This window comes from Solanum stenotomum, chromosome 3 (genome assembly GCF_019186545.1).
Source record: "Solanum stenotomum isolate F172 chromosome 3, ASM1918654v1, whole genome shotgun sequence".
Classification (NCBI taxonomy): Eukaryota; Viridiplantae; Streptophyta; class Magnoliopsida; order Solanales; family Solanaceae; genus Solanum; species Solanum stenotomum.
Genome location: NC_064284.1, coordinates 47,786,551 through 47,812,711, shown reverse-complemented (window position 1 = coordinate 47,812,711; position 26,161 = coordinate 47,786,551). Strand labels below are relative to the sequence as shown.

General features: G+C 39.6%; 1 pseudogene; it reads left to right on the top strand.

Annotated features, from left to right (window-relative positions):
- The first annotated feature begins 6,205 nt into the window (after window positions 1-6,205).
- Window positions 6,206-22,360, top strand: LOC125860659 (agamous-like MADS-box protein AGL86; annotated as a pseudogene).
- Window positions 22,361-26,161: the final 3,801 nt, after the last annotated feature.

The window sequence follows — 26,161 nt, the reverse complement described above, 5'->3', positions numbered from 1 at the left end:
AAGAACTGAGAAAAATGTTGGACAAAGCCAAGCAAATGTAGTGGATAAATAGTTGATGTAGGGAGGGATAGAGCAGTCAACATCTCCCATGTGTATATGCAGATGATACACTAATTTTCTGTGGAGCTGAAAGGAGTCGGATCCTATATTTAAACCTAACACTTTTGATTTTTGAAGCTATTTCAGGTCTCCACATTAACATGCTGAAAAGTGTCATCTACCCTGTTAATTAAGTGCTTAATATAGAGGAACTAGCAACCATCATGGGGTGTAGCATTGGAGCATTTCCAACGACCTATTAAGGACTTCCTCTTGGAGCTAAGTTCAAAACAGAAGGCATCTGGAGTGGAGTTATAGAGAAATTTCAAAAGAGACTGGCTTCTTGGCAAATGCATTATTTATCTATGGGGGGCAGACTTACTTTAATCAATAGTATGCAAGATAGCATTCCAACTTATAATATCTCTCCACCCCATTCCTGGAAAGGTCTTGGATACACATGACAAAATAAGAATAAGAAAGGATTTCCTTTTGGAAGGAAACAACAATGTGCACAAAATTTCACCTAGTTGAGTAGGACGAAGTCATATTGCCTAAGAGGCCAGGGGGTTTGTGCATAAAAGATTTAGCCTTACATAACAAGTGTCTCCTAATGAAGTAGCTATGGAGATACACACATGATGAGCAAAAGCTTATGGAGGGAAATCATAATTGCCAAGCATGGAGCACTGAATCACTGGAGATCAAAGCTATCCGATGAACCATGTGGGGTTGGAGTATGGAAGTATAAATGCAAGCTAGGGGAAGAGTTATTACAGTTCCACCATCTTGTTGTAGCAGGAAATGGCCAGAGAATCAATTTTTGGGAAGACAAATGGTTTGGGAATTCTCCTTTAATGTATGACTTCCCAATTTTTCATGACTCAATAGTCTAACAGAATAGGGAAGGAAATGTTTGGAACCTAATCCTCAGAAGGAATCTACAAGACTGGGAGTTAGAGGAAATGATAAATCTGCTAGCAGCCTTCATTAGCAAACATCAACCCCCTACGCCCAAACTAATTCAAATGGGGAGTTACAAATAAAAAGTAATTATCAATGAAGGTAGCCTACAAACTTCTAGGTCCACTGAGCACAATCACATAGAGTTGGTCATGGAATCTTATTTGGAATAGCAAATTCCCTCTAAGATAAGTTGCGCCAGTTGGACTTCCATGCATGAAGCATGTTTGACACAAGACAACCTAGCAAAGAGGAAGTTTCAGATGGTCAACACTCAACAGATGCTATATGTGCCTGAGGGAAACAGAAACACATAGTGTAACACCCCGAAAATTCTACGACTTAAGTTAGAGTCTCACCTCATGAATAATGACTTAAAAATAGTTAAAATAATGTTTCTAAAACTAAATTAATGCAATTGACTTGGTTTGGAAGAGTAAAACTCTAAACGTCAAGAAACGACCACGACATCCGGAAACTAGAGAAGAATGTGTTCTAGTGTGTCCTTAGGTTTTGGGCAAGTTTGGGACTGTTGTATGATGGTATAATCTTGTAAAAAGGTTTAAATTAGGAAAATATATGTTTATAGGGTCAAAACATTCGAATACGACTCCCCGGAGCCACCCTAAGGGGACCCGAGGAGGACCCCAACCAGGACCAAGCAAGCTGCCAAGTCAGCTTGCAGATTGCACTTGGAGGGAATAGCTCCGCGTCGCGGACTAGCTCCCCCAAGGAAAAAAATCTAGTTCGCGACGCAGTAGTGTCGCGGACTCTATTGTCTCAAAATTTAATTCCAAATATCTTCAGGGAACAGCTCCGCGTCGTGAACTTATTCCACGACGAAAATGCAGAAATTCAGAAATCGATTTTTACTTCATTAAAGAGTCCAACTAAGTGAGGGGTATTTAGGGTACTTTAGGGGACGTGTATATAATTTTTTTTAAGTCAATTTACCTAACTTTTATCACTCAAACACAAAATCCCAAAGATCAAAACCTAAAGTTTCTCCTTCTCTCTACTCTCTCTCTCTCTCCTCAAGAACTCCATTGAAGAAGATTGGAGCTTCAAGAAGAAGACCAACTATCCAAGGTTTCAACTCAGATTTTTGTGGTTAATTCGTCAGTAAGGTATGGTTGCTTATCACTCTTGGGATTCCTTTCCCCAAGAGGCCCCTTCAAGATGAATTTCAAAATCTCCAATTTCTAGGTTTCAATCCAAAAACGTGGGTCTTCTTTCTAAAGTGAAATTGATGTTATAAACTGACTTTGATTGATGTTATATGAACAATTATGGATGAATTTATGGTTGTATTGGTGGTTTCTTGAATAATTCCCCATGAGACCCATGTTTCTCCTTCTTTTCCTAATTCTAACCATAGTTTGTGTTGGATATTGATTGAAGGCTATGAGTTGAATGTGATGTTATGTAATTCATGTTTGTATGATTATTCTACCCTAGGTTATGTATAATTTCTATGAAATTAGGGTTAAGTCTTTCAATGAAGCCTTGAAGGCTATGAAGGGAATATGTCAATTGCTTATATTGATGTTGATTATGTTATTACTTCATGAATTACCTTGTATTATGTATTGGTTATGAATTGTTTGGTATTTGAAGTATGGATGTCCCATGAATGGCAAGAAGGTATGAAGGTTGGTTCTTCTTTGAACTCAAGTATGAAAGGTGAATTACTTAGATTGTAATAATGCTATACCTAATGTATTGTTGTCGTGTTGATGACCTAGTTTCCTCATCCTTAACCCTCTACACTTGAATTAGCTATGAAGTATGTATGTATGTTATGGTATTATTGCTATATGATTGAAAGGTAGTTCTTATGATTATGGTGTAATGTAAAGTGAAAGGTTTACTCACTTGCTAAGTGTTTCTAAAGTGAAAGGATTGTTACTCACTTATGAACACATATGAGCTATTATGGTAAGATGTCTACATAAGAGTCTAGTAAAGGTTAATGTGAACTTATGTGATGAATAAAGATGATTACAGAAGGGAATTAGATGATTAGCACCGAAAGGGCATGTAAATGAGATAGGGGGTCTCACGTTTAGTAAGTCCGGCTCCCTACATGGGTTTCCTCACATTTAGCAAGTCCGGATTACCCACGGTATGTGTTGTCTCATGAGATGGAAACCCCCACGTTTAGTAAGTTAGGGTTTCTAGAAGCAATCTCCTTGACCCTTAACTATGTGCCCACATAGGACTCTAGCTTACTGGATCCACCTAGATAGCTATGTACGAATGGTTACACCTTAGGCAAGTGTAAACCCTCTCTTTTCGGTGTGGGTGTAGAACACCGGATTCCATGTAGCTCTCATGGTCTATGTCAGTTATTACAATATTTCCCTCGTGTAAAAGTAAATGAAGGTATGAAAGGTGTGAACTCTTACTAGGGCATTCTTAAGGGTTTCTACATAATGTAAGAGAGGGTATGGGACTTTTCTTGAACATTGCACTTGTGGGATCCTAAGAGATGGTTGTAGTAGTGTTCTCTTACGATTATGATGATTATGACTTATGTATGTTGAAGCTATGTTATGTATGATCATTATGAATATGGTGAGTTATGATGAAATATGATCTTATGAATGTATGCATGAAGTAGGTTGTTTAATGTGATACTTGGCTTTGAATAGGGTTATGGGTTTCTATTCTTTGCATTGCACTAGTATTGCTTGGGTTGTCTACATGTTGGGATGATATTATGTTGGTTTGGACTATGATGCTTACATTGTGTGCATATTGGATTTACTTGGTAAAAAGCATGTTTTGACTAAATGTTTGTTTTAGCATGTTTCAATGGTTTTTATGCATAGTATCCATACTTAGTACATGTGTTGTACTAACCCATATTTCCCCCTTTTCCCCAAACATTTAGGTTCGGGCCGTTGAGGATTCAAGATTACTTCTCAAGACACTTGGAGTTGCTTCCCCAAGCTGGTGAGTCCTCAAGTCCGAGGACAAGACCCTATGATCTAGCTTCTTTGTTTAGTTCTTTGCTTATGTTCAAAGATATTGTTGTACTTTCCTATTTCAAGACTTCTTATTGATGTAAGTGCTAAGTCCCATTTTCGATACTTCTATGTCTAGATGGTACATTGTGACGAATTTAGATTCGTTATTTTTTGTGATTTTATTCTATGATACATGTTATGACGAATGGTAAGGGCTTGTATAAGACCACTTTGAGGTCGAATACGCCGGTAACGACTAAGGGGTGCTCTTGGGTCGTTACACATAGCCACTTTTTTTTACAATGCTCTATAGCATCGGATCTATGGAGCATGTTTATAACACTTTTTGGGCTCAGAAGGGTCATGCCACAAAACATCAAAGATGCATTTGAAAGCTGGGGCAAATGGAAAGTTAATAGCCCCATCAAGATAATATGGAAGATGATACCATCAACTATTTGTTAAGAGTATTTGGAATGAGAAAAATAAAAGATACTTTGATGGGAAATCAACTACCTACCAATCTCTAAGAGCTAAATGCCTTATGTATCCATATAGCTGGGTTTATTTGCCCCCTATAGATTCCCTAGATACCCTTCTGAACTTTGCTAGCTCCTTATCTTTATTATAATGTCTGTGATGGAGCTTCTTAGTTATTTTTGCTACTACTCTTTAGTAACTTACATGCATCTCCTTGATGCCAGCAATGGAAACCTTGTATTCAGCAAAAAAGAAAAAGGAATTTGCTTATTTGAGGAAGTTAGTGGCCTATGGGCATTGTTGAAAAGAAATACACAAATTGTTGTTGTAATTAAACTTTCTTTATTATCATGATCATGCATATACATTCATTTATCATGGATCATGGATATGGTATGATGGTTACAAAAGATTAAGGAAAATTTGAGGTCGATACTGGGTAGTAATATTGTGATGATGTTGAGGTCATTACCAGAGGAGTATCTGGACCTCGCAAGTCCCCCATGCGTCCTAGCTAAGTGCATGCCACTATTGAGCAAGTTTATACTGGTAAGATCATTGGTCATTGCAATCCATGTTATCATTTTGCATTGCTTTGTACCTTTTTTTTGTTTATCCGCCTTAACTGATGCTCTTGTATTTACTTATCGTATAATTCTAGTTAGCCCATTTTGCAAGAGTTAGTGGACTATTTATTGACTTAGCGAGATTCATTAAATACTTTTCATGATATAATTGTCAAACTCTAGCTCAATAGGCCTATGATGCCAACTAAGTACACATGTTAGCATATTTATACTACTCTTGTTGCAGATCCTAGCATTAGTAAACCCTGCAGATTCATTTTTTCTGAGGTTGTGTCTATCGGAAGTGTTGGTGAGCTACCTATCTTTCAAAGTACCTAGCTTCTTCTATCCTGTATATATATCATTTTACGATTTCTGATAGTCCTATATTTTGAAGTAATGTTTTCAATTTAGATGCTCTTGTACTACTAGTGACACTAGATTTTGGGTGTATTTCTTACTTCCGCACTTCGATTATATCCATGAAAGCTTTGGGTTTTGAAGACTTGATTTCGCTAGTCTTATTATTTCCGCATGATTGTTTGCTATTAATTTTGGTGGAGGGTTGGCTTACCTGATGGTGGGATAGTGCAATTACCATCACGACCATGGATTTTGAGTCATCACACCTCTTATTTGTGAAAAAACTTTTTTTCTTTAATAAATATCATCTTATATTTCATAACTTACTACAATCGGTACATTATTGTCAACATTTAACTAAAAAATATTATAATCAGTAAGAAGTTCTCATACCTTTTCCTACGCCTTGCATGACTACTACTTATCACAAACCTATTTGTCCATCAAAATATTGAAATATGATAAAAGTGTTTTCTAAGGATATGGTAACATCTTTGTAAAACATATTTTCCATAAACATTTTCTACCAAATGTGTCTATGTAACAAGTTAATTATTGCGCTTCCTATTACCAAAAATAATCATGGAATATCACCTGTCAAAATTTTAGCAATTTTCAACTTTTTAAGAAAAAAAGTAAAACAATTTTCTTAAAACAAGATTACACTAATCAATTTATTTAAAATCTGAACCCCAACTTATGAGATTTCATAATTTGACTACATTGACATTTCTTGTTTGGCATCTATAAAAGTCACACACCTCTTCAAGTTTTATCTATTCTACTCCAAAAGAAAGTATTTTTTCTTTTTAGGTATCAAATATGGCTACAAAAAGGCTTAGGAATACTAAGAGAACTATAGTGAAAATGTGAGAAACTCCATCCTAAATAGTAGAAGACCAACAAGTTTGTTCAAGAAAGCAGAAGAACTTTCTATTTTGTGTGATGTAGAAGTCGCCATAATTAGTTTTAGGCCAGGGAATATCCAACCCATTGCTTGGAAATCAACAAGTCCGGCTCAAGATGACTTAATGAGGTATTTAAGTTTTACAGAGTACAAAAGGCTTAAAAAGTTTGTCAACCGTGAAACTGATATACCGTGAGCTTACGGTATTTCTAATACATTTCACTTACAAGTTGTGTGTGTCTAGGGCCTTTTTGTATGGTTTTTTATGTGTTTTTATCATATTTGGCAAGAAAGACGTCCAGGCGTGGAAATAAAGACACAACTAAAAGAAATGCAGAAAAAGGCATCTACGGGGGTCATCTACGGACCGTAGGTCCATTGACGCTCCGTAGATGGTGGTCGTAGATCAGAAGTCAAGGCATGGAAGGCAAATCAGGAAAATCTGACCAAGTGTGGAACCACGGTGACCATTGACGGTTCGTAGATTGATCTACAGACCGTACTGTTGATCCATAGATTGATACTGCAAGGGTTACAGTACCTGATTTTTGAAGATTCTAAGTATGGAGCTACGAAAGGGGATTGACGGACCGTAGATCGATCTACGGTCCGTACTGCAGTTCCGTCATTTGCTTTTGAGAAGCTGATTTTTGGAAGTTGAAATATTTTCTAAGCCCTGGCTGACGAAAGGGACTCACGGACCGTAGATCCATTGACGGTCCGTGAGTCAGTCTCGTGGAATGAAGACGGGTGCCTATAACAAACTTTCCTTATTTTGTTTCTCTTTTAATTTAGGACCTGTTCTCTATAAATAGGGCATGTAAACCTCGTTTTTGGGGGTTAGACATTATTATTCTATTCTAGTTCTTGACTTGGGAGATTAACTTGTAACTTTAACAATTATTAATTTCCTAAGTTCGTTTTGAAGATTTTGGTGTTGCAATTCAAGTTGAATTTCTGGGTTTATTATTCTTCTTACGTAAGTTCATAATTCTTTCACCTAAAACAATGAATTGTGTTCATATGATTATAGGTAACTAAAACCCACAACTAGGGTTGTGGGAACCATGAGTGATTAACAAAGTATGAATAGTAAATAAGCAATTCTTGAATAGTGTTTTGCATGCATTGATAATTCTTTCGTTTAGAAGTCTTTTTAACGAGTGCACGCGTTAGAAATTACCTTGTTGCTACTTGCCAGACCAAGGAGGTAATCAACAAGTAAAGAATTATCAACGTAGATTTAGTGTGATACTATCTAATAGGCTAGTGTCGATTAGTGCGAAGTAATAACTAAGACAAGCATCGATTATGATGTCTAATATGAGGTAAAGGTAAGGGTTAGTAAATTATACACACGTAGCCGAACCAAGGTGCGAGGTGAAATTCTCTAGATGCCGGACCAAGGATTTAGAGATAACTAACTTATCACTTTGCATGTAGTACACTAGGAAATGATTGCTATTACTAGGATTACTGCGTTATGAGCTTGTGGGGAACACATATACCCTAGTCATTTCTCTCATCTTGATAACAACCAAAATTGAGTTTTGATTACTGATTACTTATTAAATTCTTACAATTTGTTTCACAAACCCCCCCCCCCTTTTAATTACTTGTTTCTGGAAGTAATTTGGCTAATCGAATATAATTGTTCGTTAAATTAAAGTCTACACCATTTTCCTCGTGGGATCGACCCCAACCTACAAGTTGGGTTCTTTACTTGATAACGATCGCTTATGCTTCTTTAGGGTGGTGTAATTTGAGCGTATCAAATTTTGGCACCGCAGCCGGGGAAAATTTGGCTTTTAGATTTATTTTAACTATATTATTGAACGTTAGTCAAATATTTCCTAATTTTAATTTTTCTTGTTGTTTTTGTCTCTCTCAGGTTCTGACTCTAGTGTATGCCAAGTACACGAAGCTAGGGTGAATCACTTAGTCCATACGATCCAGAGTTGACCGAACTTTGTGAAGAATGAACATTCAAGGAATTCCAGATTGCAGAAAAATTGGAGAAGATCTATCGCAACAATAAAGCATGGAGCACTAGGAGGTCGGATACTGGGAGAAACACATTTGTCATTTATGCTACGAATAATCAGTCTGCAGAGGAGATTCGTGAGGAGATGGCTCAGATGAGGACCGAGTTGGGATTGGTATTGAAGCATGTGAGCGGAGGTGCAGAGAAGGTAAATGCAGTGAACTACTTGACTAGAACGCCACCACCAGTTGAAGAGTGTTACTATGAAGAAGATGATTATGCAGTGAATGATCAGACGAGGGGTTTTCGACCTAACGCTAATGGATCCAACACGGAAAATTGGCGCCAAGGTCAAGGAAACCAAGGTCTGAACTATGGTAATTACAACCGAGAGGGTCAATATGTTCGGGATGGAAACTTCAATCGCGACAACAACTACAACCGGAATAACTATGGCAACAGAAATGATCGGGTTGGACCTTATGTTTCCCCTCAAAATTAGGAATCTGGTACTAGGGAAGCTGGACGCAATCTAGCGTGTATTGAAGATATGATGCATAAGATGATGAGAAGGTTTGATGTAACTGATGAAAATGTGAAGGAGATGAGAAATGACTTGTCTGGTATTGGTCAAAAGGTTGATGCCAATGCAGTGTCAATAAAGCATCTAGAGCAGCAGATGACTCAGTTGTCTACTACAGTGAATCCACGTCAACCTGGCACTCTTCCTAGCAACACCATCCAGAATCCAAAGAATGATGGTCATTGTATGGCAGTTACTACTCGAGGGGGTAAGCAAACCATAGATCCATTTATGCCGTCTGTGGTGGATGCAGAGATTAGAAAAGAAGATGATGTGGTAGAGGCTAGAGAAGAGTCTGAGACGGCAACAGAGCAGGAAGCGGAGATATCTCAGAAAGTGGTCCCCATACCTAGACCTCCACCACCTTTTCCATAAAGGTTAGTGAAAAAGACTGAAGATGGTAAATATTGCAGGTTTATTAGTATGTTGAAGCAGCTTTCTATCAACGTTCCTTTGATAGAAGCTTTGGAGCAAATGTCTGGGTATGCGAAGTTTAAGAAAGATATGGAGACAAAGAAAAGGTCTGTGAGTTTTGAAGATGATGATAAATTGCAGCATTGTAGCGTTATTGCTACAAGATCTCTTGTGCAAAAGAAGGAAGACCCTGGTGCTTTCACGATCCCATGTACTATAGGGTTGTTACACTTTGCTAAGGCATTGTGTGATCTTGGCTGCTAGCATAAACCTCATGATATTGTCTATTTATAAGAAGTTGGGTCTAGGGGACCCAAAGCCCACTGCAATGAGGTTACTAATGGCCGATCGAACTGTGAAGAGGCCCATTGGTGTACTCCATGATGTGCTAGTAAAAGTGGAGTCTTTTATTTTTCCGACAGATTTTGTGATTCTTGACTGTGAGGTTGATTTTGAGGTTCCCATCATCCTTGAAAGACTGTTTCTTACCACAGGGCGTGTGTTGGTTGATATGGAAAAGGGACAAATGAAGTTCAGACTGAACAATGAAGAAGCAACTTTCAATATTTGTAGGTTCATGAAGCAAATTGGTGAGCTTCAAACAGTATCTGCTATAACTTACAGAGTGGAGAGTGGGACAAAAGTGCAAATTGAAGAGTGACTAGGTGTTGAGGCATTAGCAACAGTTACGATAAATTTCGATAGTGAAGGTATTGAAGAGTATGATGAGTTGGTAGCCGCACTCGATAGGTGTGAATATCGGTCCAAACCAAAGAAGTATGAGTTAGACATGAAGAATCGCGAGTCCCCACCCACAAGACCATCTATTGTGGAGGCACCGAAATTGGAGCTTAAGGCTCTACCACCGCATTTGAGGTATGTATACTTGGGCAGAGATAATACTTTGTCGGTCATCATTGCGGCAGATTTGAATGCGAGAAAAGTAGAGTGCTTGGTGATTGTGTTAAAGAGGTTTAAGCGAGCTATTTGGTGGACTATTGCAGATATTATTGGGATTCCTCCCGGTATTTGCTCTCACAAAATCCAACTCATGCCAGATCATAAGCCCAGTATCGAGCACCAGAGAAGATTAAATCCACCTATGTAAGAGGTAGTTAAAAAGGAGATCATCAAGTGGCTGGATGCGGGAGTTATTTACCCCATTGCAGATAGTAGTTGGGTGTGTCCTGTGTAGTGTGTGCCTAAAAAGGGTGGTATTACTGTGGTTTCAAATGAAAGAAATGAGCTTGTTCCAATGAGGCCCGTTACTGGATGGAGAGTTTGTATGGATTACCGAAAGTTGAATGCGTGGACAGAAAAGGACCACTTTTCTATGTCGTTCATGGACCAGATGTTGGATAGACTTGCAGGAAAGGGTTGGTATTGTTTTCTTGATAGGTATTCAGGCTACAATCAAATTTTTATAGCTACAGAAGACCAAGAGAAGACCACTTTCACTTGCCCTTATGGGACATTTGCATTCAAACGGATGCCATTTGGGTTGTGCAATGCTCCAGCAACCTTCAAGCGTAGTATGATGTCTATATTTTCTAATATGGTGGAAGACACTATTGAAGTGTTCATGGATGATTTTTCAGTTATAGGTGATTATTTTTATCGTTGTCTGGATCATTTGGCCGAGGTACTTAAAAGGTGTGAAGACTGCAACTTGGTGCTGAATTTGGAGAAGTGTCATTTTATGGTTAAAGAAAGTATAGTGTTGGGTCATCGAATTTCAGAGAAAGGTATTGAGGTTGATAGAGCTAAAGTTGAAGTAATAGAAAAGCTTTCGCCACCCATTTCTGTAAAAGGTGTTAGAAGTTTTCTTGGGCATGCAAGTTTTTATAGGAGATTCATCAAAGATTTCTCAAAAATTGCACATCCGTTGTGCAAACTGCTCGAGAAGGAGTGTAAGTTCTATTTTGATGATGCTTGTGTTAGAGCATTTGGAGAGTTGAAGGAGAAGTTGGTTACTGCACCTATCATTATTTCACCGGATTGAGGACAACCGTTTGAGGTAATGTGCAATGCGAGTAGAGTGGCACTTGGTATAGTATTGGGACAAAGGCGAGAGAAAATTCTTCAACCTATTTACTATGCTAGCAAAGCTCTAAATGTGGCCCAGAAGAGTTATACTATGACCGAACAAGAAATTCTTGCAGTGGTTTTTGCATTCAAGAAATTTTGATCCTACTTGCTTGATACTAAGGTCATAGTGCATACTGACCATACTACTTTGAGGTATTTGATGGCGAAAAAGGATGCAAAACCCAGATTGATTAGATCGGTATTGTTGCTGCAAGAGTTGTTTGATTTTATGGTAAACGATAGAAAGGGGACCGAAAATCAAGTTGCCGATCACTTGTCAAGATTAGAGGAAGAGGCTATGGTAAAGCTTGGAGATAGGGCTGAAATTAATGATGTTTTTCCAAATGAACAGGTATTGGCTACTTCTCATGATTTGATTCCATGGTTTGCATACTTTGCTAATTATTTGGCGAGCGATTTGGTGCCCCCGGACTTGTCTTTTCACCAGAGGAGAAAGTTTATGCATGATGTGAAGAAATTCTTTTGGGATGAGCCTTACTTGTATCGTAGTTGTGCTGATGGGATTATTCATCGATGTGTGCCCGTGGTTGAGATGCTAAGTGTACTTGAAGCATGTCATTCATCGCCTGTTGGTGGCATCATAGTGATATTCGAACTGTGCATAAGATTTTGCAGTGTGGGTACTACTGGCCTACCATCCACCAATATGCTCATGATTTCACCAAGTTTTGTGATCGTTGCCAAAGAGAAGGAGGGGTTTCAAAGAGGCAAGAGCTCCCTATGAATCCTATATTGGTGATAGAGTTGTTTGATGTCTGGGGCATTAATTTTATGGGTCCATTTGTGAGCTCATATGGGATGAAGTATATTCTTATTGCGGTTGATTATGTATCGAAATGGGTGGAAGCAGTTGCGCTCCTCAACAACGAAGGTAAATGAAACGACCCCAAAAATGCCCGAAAATGTGCTTCGAAAACACCTAAAATTGTAATTTCCATATATCTCAAAATCCATGCATCATTTCGGAAATTCGACTTCATATTCTTATTCAGGGGGTCAAATTGAGTGGGAAATGAATCTAACCCGAATTTTAGAACAACCGTATCAAAATTCGAAAATCGCAAAAAATGCGATTTTGAGGGTCAACTTTAAAGGGGCATATCTCTCAGCACACAAGGAACTGGAAGGAGCTCAAACTATCAAAATTAAAGCTCTGTGAGTTAGCTTTCCAACGCAATTTGTTTCACCTCATTCCGAGTTAGGATGAAGGAGTTATGACCATTTTCGTAAAACCTGTCGGCAGAAAATGCAAATTCCAGTAGCCGAAAACACTGTTCACCCGCCTCAATTTTTTTTCTAAGTGTTGGGACGTTTTTTTATAAAAAGGGGACATATCCATACTTAGTCATTTAACTTCAAAACATCCAAAAACTCTCTCTAAACCCTCTCCAAAAATTCCACCAAGATCATCAACCAAATTCAAGGATCCCAAGCTTTAATTCCGGATTCAAGATTCAATCTCAAGCAATTCTCCATTCCAATCTTCATCAAGAATTCTCCAAAGTTGAGGTATGTGGGTTGATTGTGGAAACCTTCCTTTCCACAAGTCCAACCATTTATCCTCTATTTTACTTCAAGTTTATGGGTCCTTATGATCATTTATGAACTCTTGAATTATGGAATTATTACTACACATCCTATTATGGTCTATTTTTGTATATTATCATGAAATGGAATGATTATATGATGTTTATGGTTTTCATGCCTCCATGATCAAATTATGAAGGTTGTTATATATGTATATATATATGTATGTTGTTGGTGGGCTGTTTTATATGGATTTTGAAATTGGTTGGACTTAGTACTCTTGAAACACATGATTTTATTTACATGAACAAGTAGCCCACCATATGTTTGATAAAATGCCATTTATAGAATTCTTATGAAATGGAAGGTCCAATGTACGTCCTATGAGTCGGATGATTATATAAGTATTGAAATGATGATGAAATGGATACATGTATATGATTTTCTCTATATAGTGTGTGAGTCGACCAAGCCTAGCTCGGGGGGTTGTAGGCCCGGGTAACCGTATCAAGGGGTTGGTACCTTGGTTGCCTAGTACGGGGGGTAGTAGGCCCGTATAACCGTATCGAGGGGTTTGTACCTTGGTTGCCTAGTACGGGGGGTAGTAGGCCCGTATAACCATATCGAGGGGTTTGTACCTTGGTCCCTAGCTCGGGGGGTGGTAGGCCCGGGTAACCACATTGAGGGGTTTGTACCTCTTTCGCCTCTCCAAGGGGGTGGTAGGCCTTGGAAATACTATATTGATGGTCACTCACTACACATATACTATGCCCTACTAAATATGATTTTTATATAAGCATCATTATACATATCATCTCATTAATATGCTATCTATCGGGTACGATTATGCATTTTGCCTATGATGTCCATCCCTTGTTGCATTGCATTGCATCCCATATACTTAGTACATTCAAACGTACTAACGCATACTCTATGCCTACATGATGTCACCATGTAGGGACCGGAGCACCGCTTGACCCTCGTCCTCCGCGTGGCTAATACGATTTTCTATCAAGGTTATTGGTGAGTCCTCCATTCCGGGGACGTTGCTTATGATCTTTTGCTATGTATAAGACTTTTCCTTTTAGTTATGTTTTGACTATGAGGGTGAGCCCAGTTGTTTGTCTTGGCCCCCGCTAAAGTACCTATGTTTAGAGGTGGTGTTGGACAAGTTGTGTATTATGTTTGAGCTTGATTCATCTATGGTATTTATGTATCATTTCTTCTTTTTTTTTTTTTGCTCCCTTAGTCCCGATTTCCCCCTTGATTATGCTTATCGCTTATGGTCATTTTAATTGCTTCCGCGACCAATGATGTGTAAGATACGCTATGAGGCTTGTTTGGGGTTCCTTCGGGTTCCCCATTCGCCGGTCACGTCTAGGCCCTAGGCTTGGGTCGTGACAGTAAAAGTGTCACCGCATTCTTGAAAAAGAATATCTTCTCCAGATTTGGTACACCGAGGGCTATTATTAGCGATGGAGGTTCTCACTTTTGTAATAAGTTGTTCAAGGCACTACTTGAGAAATATGATGTCCGTCACAATGTAGTCACTCCTTACCATCCACAGACTAGTGGGCAAGTTGAAGTGTCCAACAGAGAAATCAAACAGATTTTGGCAAAGACTGTGAATGCTAATAGAATGGATTGGTCAAGGAAGCTTGATGATGTTCTATGGGCCTATCGCACGGCATACAAGACCCCCATAGGTATGTCTCCTTACCAACTTGTATATGGGAAGTCTTGTCATTTACCGGTAGAGCTAGAGCATAAGGCGATATGGGCAATGAAGAAGCTAAATTTGGATTGGGGCGCCACATCTAATCAAATAATGAATGACTTAAATACGCTTGATGAGTTTCGCCTAAAAGCTTACGAAAGTTCAGCCTTGTACAAAGAGAATATGAAGCGATATCATGATCAAAGAATTGAAAAGCGAGAATTTGTGGTTGGTGATCTTGTGCTTCTATTCAACTCTAGGTTGTGCTTGTTTCCATGAAAACTCAAGTCCAAATGGACTGGGCCATTTTTGCTCACAAAAGTGCTCCCCCATGGAGTGGTTGAGCTTGAGAATAGTGAAGGAACAAGGTTCGAGGTAAACGGGCAAATGATCACGATCTATCTGGGAAATGCTGAAATTGTGCAAGAACTGATTGAGGCCTACAATCTTGATGAAGTCTGAGTAATCGAGAAACTTACGTCGTGCCGCAACGTTAAATCAAGCATTGCTTGAGAGGCAACCCAAGATGTACAATCTAGCCAACGACAGGGTTCTGTTTTCCATTTAGTAGTTTTATTTGTTTAATTGCATCTTTGTATAAATTTAGATAGGTGTTTTAGTTTTTTTTAGTGTTGGCTAGAATTAGCATAGAGTCCGTGTCTAATAAGTGTCTAGAAAATCTAAAAAGAATTGCCTATTGGTTGCTACATGTGCAGGTACACCATGAAAAATCTGTAGAAAATGGTCTGGTGTAGAGGTCTACGGACCCCATCGACGGTCCGTCGTTCAATCCACGGACCGTGGATGGTGTCCATAGATCCCAGGTAATCCCTTAAATTTTTCTTAGTGTAAAGAGTGATATACGGTCATCATCTACGGACCGTAGACAGGGTCTCGTAGGTCCAAACCCTAATTCTGTCTGACCCGACCCGGACCCCCTTATTTAAAACTCCCCTAATTTCAAATCATTTCCACTTCCCTCCATTCACTATCCAACCGTTTCACCATTCCATAACCTCCCTAAATCACTCCGTAACTCCCCCATAAAATCATCCCTTCCATTCCCCCATAATTCCCACAATTCCTTTCCATTTACGAATACAACTCATTCCATATTCCACAAAAGGGTCGGTGTTGGGTTAGTAACGAAGAGGTGATTCCTTGGTCTTGCTAAGCTTAGTGTCGTCACGCAATCACCCCACTCCTCGTTGCTTGTAAGGTAATAGACTTTCCCCTCACTTTGAATTTCGGTTCATAAATTGAATATAGAAAATCAGGAGTTGGGTCTTGACCTTGGGTAATTGTTAGATGAAATTGCATGATAAAATTGGAAGTTACAGTACCCTTGGAACGGTAGATAGTGATTGTTGCCTTGTTGTATGTGATTATAAGTCTACATGTAAGTTTCGACTTAGGGTTCCAAAGTTTGTCTTAAATACTTTTTCAAATGATTAATCGAAATCCTGAGAATGACAAACTAGCATGATTCAATGTTAAAATGCATGGTTAGACTAGGATATTGTTGAAAATGGTCTAAGATGTGGACTTGCAAATAAAGATTGGCTGAAACCTGGCACAGATCGCATCCACGATACCCCGTCTGTGGACCGTAGATCAATCTACGGACTGTACATTGGGTTCGTGGGTTGATGCACATGAAAATCTCACCAAGTGTGAAACCACAGATGTGGACTACGGTCCGTAGATCAATCTACGGACCGTTCTGTACATCCGTGGTTTCCATCTATGACCAATATTGTTGGCCCTCTGATCCACGAAAAGGTTCCACGGACCGCAGATCAGTCTACGGACCGTAGGTCTCCTCCGTGGATGACCACTGTAGCCTCTGTCTGAAATTTTCTTGGGACTTTGTACTGTTCGTTTATAGTTCTAAAAGTTTTTTTTGTTTGTTTATGGTTAGTTTTGGCACTAATATTGCTTCAACAGGTATGATGGCACCCAAGAAGCTAGTCACCTATGCAAAACAGGACAAGTCAAAATCTATTGCTCCTAGCTTCAGGTTAATTGATGAGGACACGAACACGGAAAAAGATCCAACATACGTTCCTCCCAACACAAGGACTTCCCCCACGGCACCCCGAGCCACCAGAGGTACCTCCCAGAAGGTGATCACTGAAGTAGTCACTGTCTCCCGGTCTGATGAGGAGCACACACTGATTGGGTCATCAACTGGGGCTGCTTCCAGTTCATCTACTGGGTCTGTGTCAGGGTCCGAGTCTGCCCATTCTTGGGGATCTGAGTCCAGCCATGCTTCAGGGTGTGAGTCTGCTCATGCTTCGAGGTCCAATGTCAAGTCAGCCATAGGGTCCAGCCAGGATGACCAAGTTGCCTTGTCTGATGAGGCCACTAGCTCGGAGTCTGTACCAGCACCAAGGAATGAGGATCCTACTCTAGTGGTTGGCGAGCCAAACAGATGGTGTGTTGAGGGCCAATAGCAGATTTATTGGGATGCCAAAATGAGAAATAACAAATGGAAGATGGCCCGACTTATTACAGAGGAGCACAGAGTCCTCACGGAGAGCTTGCACACTGCCCCTGACATCCACCGGCTTTTTAACCTTCACAAGTGTGATTGGATGGCTCAAGACCCTAGGACTTATAGTGAGGAGATTGTGCGAGAGTTCTACGCCTCCTATGCTGCCACTCTCCGTGGCTCGATCTCCAAGAGGTCAAAGCCCATGGACCAAGATCCTCTCACTTCCACTATGGTTCGGGGTTGTCCGGTGGACATTTCATATTCCACCATCAGCCGCTTTCTCTATGGTCCGACCACAGGTCACTCTTGGTCACTAAACACAACGGAGTTTGAGTACAGATGGGACATCATGTGGAGCAGTGCTTTCCAGAGAAATGCTGAACAGTGAGAGGCTGTAATACTATGGTTGGCTAAGTACATTGCTGCAGATGGCGAGCGTGCAGAGTGGGTCACCGCACCTCGGTTAGGTATCCGAAAGGCCGCATTGAATTTTGTTGCCAAGTTCTTCTAGTTGTTGGTGCGTAATAGGGTGTCGCCGACAAAAGCTGACAACCGACTCACATGGGACAGAGCAATCATGGTTGCAGCACTAGTAGTAGGAGTGGAGATTGACTTTGCCCGTATGTTGCTGGCAGAGATTCACGAAAGGGTATTCAATACCTCCACTACTTACCCTTTTCCATTTTTGATTTTCCAATTGTGCAGGGACTCTGTAGTCTCGATCTGGCATTGTGATAGGTTGATCCACCCTACTGGGGCTTTGGATATAGGCCTCATCTGAGATGAGGCAAATGTGGCGGCACCTCGTAGAGAGCCTTAGATTGAGGTACCTCCCCTAGGCGCAGATCTTGTAGACACGGTTGGGCAGGCACAGGGCGGTGATCCCATTACTGTCCTGGCCTCCTCTTCACAGGCTGCTAGTATGGCTCCTAGTTCATCCTGGTCCACACCACAGTTAGGAGCTAATGTTGTCTCGTTGGCCAGAGTACAAAAATTGAAGGCTTAGATGGCCACACTGCTGCATCACATCCAGCCTTGGATGAAAAAGTTGATAGCCGAGTCCGAGGCCAGAATGGAGCGAAGGATGGAGGGCATGATGGACCGGAAGATCCAGGCAGTAAATAAGCGTCTTGATGCCTTTGAATTGCGAGTCCTCGAGCGATCAGCCCCAGCCATAGATCTATCCTTCTTGCAGGCTAAGTTAGCCAGTCTCCGGACTGACGTTGATGACATTCTTGTCGCCCCTACAGTTGAGCCTCAGGCCACACCTACTGCACTAGGTGATGATACGGTGATGGATGTTTTATTCAGTGGGACTGTCGAGGAGGGGCTTGAGCCTACACATGCCAAAGGTAAGAAGCACCGTTCTAATCGCACTGAGGAGGAAAAAGCTCAAAAGAGACAGCGTAGGCAGGAGAAGGAGGCCAGGAAGGTTTCGATTTTAGATGAAGAGTTGAGCCAGCGGAGGGTGCGTGAGAGTGTTGCAGGGGCATCGAGTTCTGCCCTAATTGTAGAGGTCCCGCATGTTGTGAGGGACGTTGTGAGCACCACTAATGGTGCTATGATGGATGATGTGGGCACTACTGAGGGTGACCCTACTATTGTTCCAGCGGGCTCCGAGAAACCGGACCCACCCGCTCGTGCATGATTCGTCGGCGCTATGCATCACATGTTTGCTTCACCTAATCCACTATCTATTACTATTTTTGTATGAATCTGGGACAATAGCATCTATTTTTGTTGGGGTGGGGTAAATGGATTGTGAGTGATAGGGTGAAGCCTGAGTAACCCAACTCATAAATCCTCTCTTAGGGTTTTCTTGCCTATGTTCTTTTTCCCTAAGAGACTGTTTAATTTCTGTTGAACCGGCATGTGTTAGGATTGTATGTATAGAACCATGAACAAGAATGAAGCATAATGGCTTATGAAAAATATACCCGTCCAAATTTTGTGATGTGTGCTAGAATTGGTAGGCTAAGACAAGTTGAATGTGTTGGCTCTAAGTATGACATGATAAGGAATCAACTTGATTGCATGACTTAAGCTGAAACTTGAACTGGGTAATCTGATAATCTGATAATGAAACTATGTGCCAAGTGTGTGTGAGAATAGTTGAATGTTCAAACAATTTTTGTGCAAAACTAGAACTTGCCCGGTTAGCCATGCTAAGACAATTCACTCTAGAAGCTAGGAGGTGATCATAGGCCCTTGTTCTGATAAGTCCACAAATTGCCTAAATGAAGGATCCAACCAAATGAAATAAATGATCCTTTTGATCCAAATGCTTTGAGCCTAAAATTAGACCATTTCTTTTTAAACCCCGAACTCACCTTCCCATAAATCTACTATGTTGGCCCTGGTCCCTCCTTGGACATGTGCACCTCGACTTAGGTCAAAAGCCTAAGTTAAGGGTGGCTAATGTAAAAGATAACTTCAATCTTGGCCCTGACCCGACATTGGGTATTTTGCACCTCAACCAATGGAAAATCCATAAGTTGAGGGTGATTATGAAAGAGGAAACCGAATGAAAAATGGGTATGAAAAGAGTTTGATGTTGAGAAAAAAAAGGAATGGATGTGACTTGTTGAAAGCTAAAGAATAAGCATAAAACGCAAGACAGAGATAAAAGTGAAAAATAAAAAGATCTACAAAACCTAAAGTCACATCCATGGTTGAAGAAAATCAAGGAAAAGAAGGTAAAACGGTAGGATGACAAGAATAGGGCAGAAAGAGGTTGAAAGCCTAGTGTAATGTCAAGGAGGGCAGAAAGTCACTAAAAAGTACCCAAATGTACCACACTTGACCCTGATCCTACGTTACAAGCCAAGAAAGTCCTATGGTGATCATAGAGTCTAATGTGGGGAGTCTAAGCAATGAAAATAAGGGCAAGCCTATGGTATTGAGCACTAACTGTACTTGAAGTTATTTCTGAGTGCGAGTGTTGAATGAATCCTTGTACTCAAAGCCATAACCATTGTGTGAAAGAAAAGGTATTTCGTTTGAAGTAAGGGCACTAGTTGCATTGTCGGAATGTTGGTACTTTGGTGATAGTAAAATAGTGTATGTTGTGTGTTGGTTGGTCGTCGTTGTCATGGTTTGATCCACATGAATTAGCTTGTCGAGTCTAAGAGAACAAATGTTGCACCCGGAAAGTGAGTGGGATAGAGAGCCATATGATTGCTTGTGCTTGAAATGCTTGCTTCTATACAAGTGTCGTTTAGAGTCTTAGTGCGTCGCTTGAGGACAAACAACGAATTTAAGTTGAGGGTGTTGATATACCGTGAGTTTACGATATTTCTAATACATTTCACTTACAAGTTGTCTGTCTAGGGCCTTTTTGTATGGTTTTTTATGTGTATTTATCATATTTGGCAGGAAAGATATTTAGGCGCGGAAATAAAGAGACAACTGAAAGAAATGAAAAAAAGGGCATCTACGAAGGTGATCTACGGAGGTGATGTGGTCGTAGATCAGAAGCCAAGGCATGGAAGGCTAATCAGGGAAATCTGACCAAGTGTGGAACCACAGTGACCATTGACGCTCCATAGATTGATCTACGGACCGTACTGTTGATCCGTAGATTGTTACTACGAGGGTTCCCGTACCTGATTTTTGAAGATTCTAAGTATGGAGCTACGGAAGGGGATTGACGAACCGTAGATCAATCTACGGTCCGTATTGCAATTTCGTCGTTTGCTTCAGAGAAGCTGATATTTGGAAGTTGAAATATTTTCTAAGTCCTGGCTGACGGAAGGGATTCACGGACCATAGATCCATTGACGGTCCGTGAGTCAATCTTATGGAATGAAGACGCATGCCTGTAACAAACTTTCCTTATTTTGTTTCCCTTTTAATTTAGGCTTGTTTTCTATAAATAGGGCATGTAAACCTCGTTTTTGGGGGTTAGACATTATTATTCTATTCTAGTTCTTGACTTGGGAGATTAACTTGCAACTTTAGCAATTATTAATTTCCTAAGTTCGTTTTGAAGATTTTGGAGTTGCAATTCAAGTTGAATTTCTGGGTTTATTATTCTTCTTACGTAAGTTCATAATTCTTTCATCTAAAACAATGAATTGTGTTCATATGATTATAGGTAACTAAAACCCACAACTAGGGTTGTGGGAACCATGAGTGATTAACAAACTATGAATAGTAAATAAGCAATTCTTGAATAGTGTTTTGCATGCATTGATAATTCTTTCGTTTAGAAGTCTTTTTAACGAGTGCACGCTTTAAAACTCGCCTTGTTGCTACTTGCCGGACCAAGGAGGTAATCAACAAGTAAAGAATTATCAACGTAGATTTAGTGTGATACTATCTAATAGGCTAGTGTCGATTGGTGCGAAGTAATAACTAAGCCAAACATCGATTATGATGTCTAATATGAGGTATAGGTAAGGGTTAGTAAATTATACACACGTAGTCGGACCAAGGTGCGGGGTGAAATTCTCTAGATGTCGGACCAAGGATTTAGAGATAACTAACTTATCACTTTGCATGTAGTACACTAGGAAAGGATTGTTATTACTAGGATTACTGCGTTATGAGCTTGTGGGGAACACATATACCCTAGTTATTTCTCTCATCTTGATAACAACCAAAATTGAGTTTTGATTACTGATTACTTATTAAATTCTTACAATTTGTTTCACAAACCCCCCCCCCCCCATTTTAATTACTTGTTTCTGGAAGTAATTTGGCTAATCGAATATAATTGTTGGTTAAATTAAAGTCTAAACCATTTTCCTCGTGGGATTGACCCCAACCTACAAGTTGGGTTCTTTACTTGATAACGACCTCTTATGTTTCTTTAGGGAGGTGTAATTTGAGCATATCAGAAACGTATCTTCTGAGGAAAGCAGATAAGAAAGAAGAATAAATTAGCAAATTAGAGAAAATGAATGAGGAGAAGGAGATGGAACTCCTCTTTAACCAACTAGTGGAGGGAAAGAGTATTAATGAACTTGATGCAAGATAAATGAAAGGTTTGTTAAAGGTGTTTGCTGCTAAAACGGCTAAAATTAAAGAAAGGAAGATACAATTGGAAAAACCTCCAAATCCTCTACCTAACAACAAAAATGTTATATCAACAAGTCTAGTAGAAGATTTATTGAATGATGGGTGTTTTTTTGAGACTATGGCTGCAATAGGGGATGGAAGCGGCATAGAGCCTGCACCAGCAGAAGGCACTAACACCAATGCTGAAGATGATGGACATTCCAAGGACCTTGATTGAGAATATAATAATTATATTGTTTTATCATTGTTTTTTCAAGTTGCTTTTTTCATAGTGTGCACCTTAAGTTGTTGCATTTTTTTATCCATTTTGTGCTATTGTACTTTTTATTCAATTATTTATGAATGTTATTCTATTTTATTGGAAAAATCAACCAATGTTGTTCAACCAACAAGTTATTTGTGTCAAACCTTTGGACTAAGCTGAATCTTTATTTATAGTCGTATATATTTTATTTCTCTTCAGTTTAGCAACTTATAATATTTGATACAAAAGGGATTTCGAGTGCATGTTAAAATTTGGAAATCTCTACCCTACATATAACAACATATTCAATCCATCAAAGAAAAGCTTCAATCTTTATAAACTTCACGAAATAAAAATTCTAGTGTCAACATTCACCATTTGTAGGGGGTGTCGAATTGGCTTTTTTTAAGTGACTTATAACCGAAAAGCTAAAAGCCATAAGTTGGAAACACCCAACTTTTGGCTCCCTCCATCCCTCCCTCCCTCTTATATGGTCATCCTTATTTCTCTTCCTTGTCTTCTCTTCTTCTATGCCTTTCCTATTGTGAGAAATCAATGGGAAAAATATTATTGAATTGTGTATCTAATCCAACTCGATCTTCTATGCCTTTCCTACATTGGAATCCTTTTCCAACTAGGATTCCTATTCTTATTCCTATTCCTATTCATATTTCTATTCTAAGTAGGAAATACTTTTCTCTATTCTAACACTCCCCCTCAAGCTGGTGCATACAAATCATATGTACCTAGCTTGTTACAGATGTAATTAATACGAGGACATGTGAGGGACTTGGTGGAGATATCTCCAAGCTGATCATTTGACTTCACAAATTTCGTAACAATATCTCCCGAGAGTATCTTTTCTCTGACAAAGTGGCAGTCAATCTCAATGTGCTTAGTCCTTTCATGAAAAACTGGATTTGATGCGATATGAAGAGCCGCTTGATTATCACACACAAGTTCCATCTGATCAATTTTGCCAAATTTTAATTCTCCCAGCAACTGTTTGATCCAAACTAGGTCACAAGTTGTTGTCGCCATTGCTCGATATTCTGATTCTGAACTAGATCGAGCAACCACATTCTGTTTCTAACTCTTCCACGACACCAAATTACCTCCTACTAAAACACAATATCCGGATGTCGAACACCTGTCAGAGGGTGATCCTGTCCAATCAGTGTTTGTATATCCAATGATATGCTCATGGCCTTGATCCTCAAAGAGTAGTCCTTTACAGGGAGCTGACTTTACATATCACAGAATACGAACAACTACTTCCTAATGACTATCACAAAGGGAAGTCATAAACTGACTTACAACACTCATAGGAAAAGAGATGTCAGGTCTAGTCATTGTGAGATAATTCAACTTTCCAACAAGCCGTCTATACCTTTCAGGATTACTAAGTGGTTCCCCATGTCCTGGAAGGAGTTTAACATTCAGATCCATAAGAGTGTCAATAGGTCTACATCCCATCATTCCTATCAAGAATGTATAAGGAATACTTGCGTTGAGAAATAGCAATACATGATCTAGACTAAGCAACCTCAATACCTAGAAAATACTTCAATCTGCCAAGGTCTTTAGTCTGGAATGGCTTAAAGAGATGTTGCTTCAAATCGGTGATACCATTTTGATCATTACCGGTGATAACAATATCATCACCGTAAACAACCAAATAGATACATCGACTTGGTGTAGAATGCCGATAAAACACAGAGTGATCAGCTTCACTATGCGTCATGCCAAACTGCTGAATTACTGTGTTGAACTTCCCAAACCAACCTCGAGGAGATTGTTTCAGACCATAGAGTGACCTACACAATCGGCATACAAGGCTACTAGACTCCTCCTGAGCAACAAAACTAGGTGGTTTCTCCATATATACTTCTTCCTCAAGATCACCATGCAGAAAAACATTCTTAATGTCCAACTAATGAAGAGGCTAATGACGAATAGCAGCCATAGATAGAAAAAAATAGACATATGCTATTTTAGCCACAGGAGTGAAAGTGTCACTATAATCTATCCCAAATATCTGAGTATACCCTTTGGCAACAAGGCGAGCCTTAAGTCGATCAACCTGACCGTCTAGACCAATTTTAACTGCATAAACCCAACGACAACCTCTTTACCTGTAGAAAGGGAGACAAACTCCCAAGTACCACTCTTGTGCAAAGCAAACATCTCATCAACCATAGTCTGCCTCCATCCAGAATGAGAAAGTGTTTCACCTGTAGTCTTAAGAATGGAAATAGAGGACAAAAATGACACAAAGGCATAATAGGGTGATGATAGACGATGATAACTTAAGAAGGTATAATGTGGGTTAGTATTTCGAGTGGATCGTACACCTTTTTGAAGTGCAAGCGGTTGGCTAGAAGGAGGCAAGTCTGTAGTAGGAGTAGGGTTCGGTGCATGACATGAATCATTTGGGACTAGGGCTGGACGTGGACGGCGATGATAAGTTAGTAGTGTAGGCACTATAACTTGAGACGTAGAAGTAATCGTAGATTCCTCAAAGGTTGGTACAGGTAAAATCTAAGGTATGGGTAAGACCATAGATACGTAAAGATGATCAGAAGATGTATAGTAAGGCTGAGACTCAAAACATGTAACATCAGCGGACATAAGGTATCGATGAAGATCATGTGAATAGCGATGATATCCTTTTTAGCTCGAGAGTTACCAAGAAAGACTTTGAGGGCATGAGGAGCTAATTTATCTTTTCCTGGGGCTAAGTTATGAACAAAGCATGTGCTCCCAAAGACACGAGGGGAATAGGATAGAGATGTGATTGAGGAAAAAGTATGGAATGTGGAACCTAATTCTGAATAGAAGAAGAGGGCATTCTATTTATCAAATAACAAGACGTAAGAACTGCATCTCCCCAAAACCGCAGCGGAACATTAGATTCAAAGAGATGAGTATGAGTGGTCTCAATAAGATGCCGATTTTTTCTTTCAGCTACACCATTTTGTTGAGAGGTGTATGGACAAGTAGTCTGGTGAATAATATCTTGGTGAGTCATAAACTCCTGATATTGGGAGGATAAGTATTCTAAGGCATTATCACTACGAAAAGTACAAATAGAAACACCAAATTGATTTTGTATCTCAGCAAAGAAACTTTTGAAAATAGAAAATAACTCAGAACGATCTTTCATTAAGAAAACCCAAGTACATCTTGAATAATCATCAATGAAACTAACAAAATAACGAAATCTTAAAGTGGAACTGACTCTACTAGGACCTCAAACATCAAAATGAATTAATGAAAAAATACTCTGAACAACCATCAGTACTACGTGAAAATGTAGCACGAGTGTGTTTTCCAAGTTGACACGACTCACAATCTAATGTGGATAAACTAGACAAACTAGGCACCATCTTTTGCAGGTTGGATAGACTTGGATGTCCCAAACGTTTGTGAATTAGATCTGGGGAATCTGTAACAGAGCATGTTGTTAAGGAATTTGAAGAGGTAAGATAGTAAAGGACTTGTGATTCATGTCCAGTTCCAATCATCTGTCCCGTACTGCGGTCCTGCATGAGAAAAAAATCATCGAAAAAAGTTATTCTACAATGCAGGGGTTTCGTCCAACGACTAACAGATGCTAGATTAAAAGGAGAACTAGGGACATAAAGAACAGAGTCTAGGCTGACAGAAGATACGTGTTTGGCTTTTCCAACCCCTTTTAGTTTTATTTGGATCACATTGGCTAAAGTAATAGCTGGAAGAGATTGTGAATAAACAATATTAGACAAAAGTGAT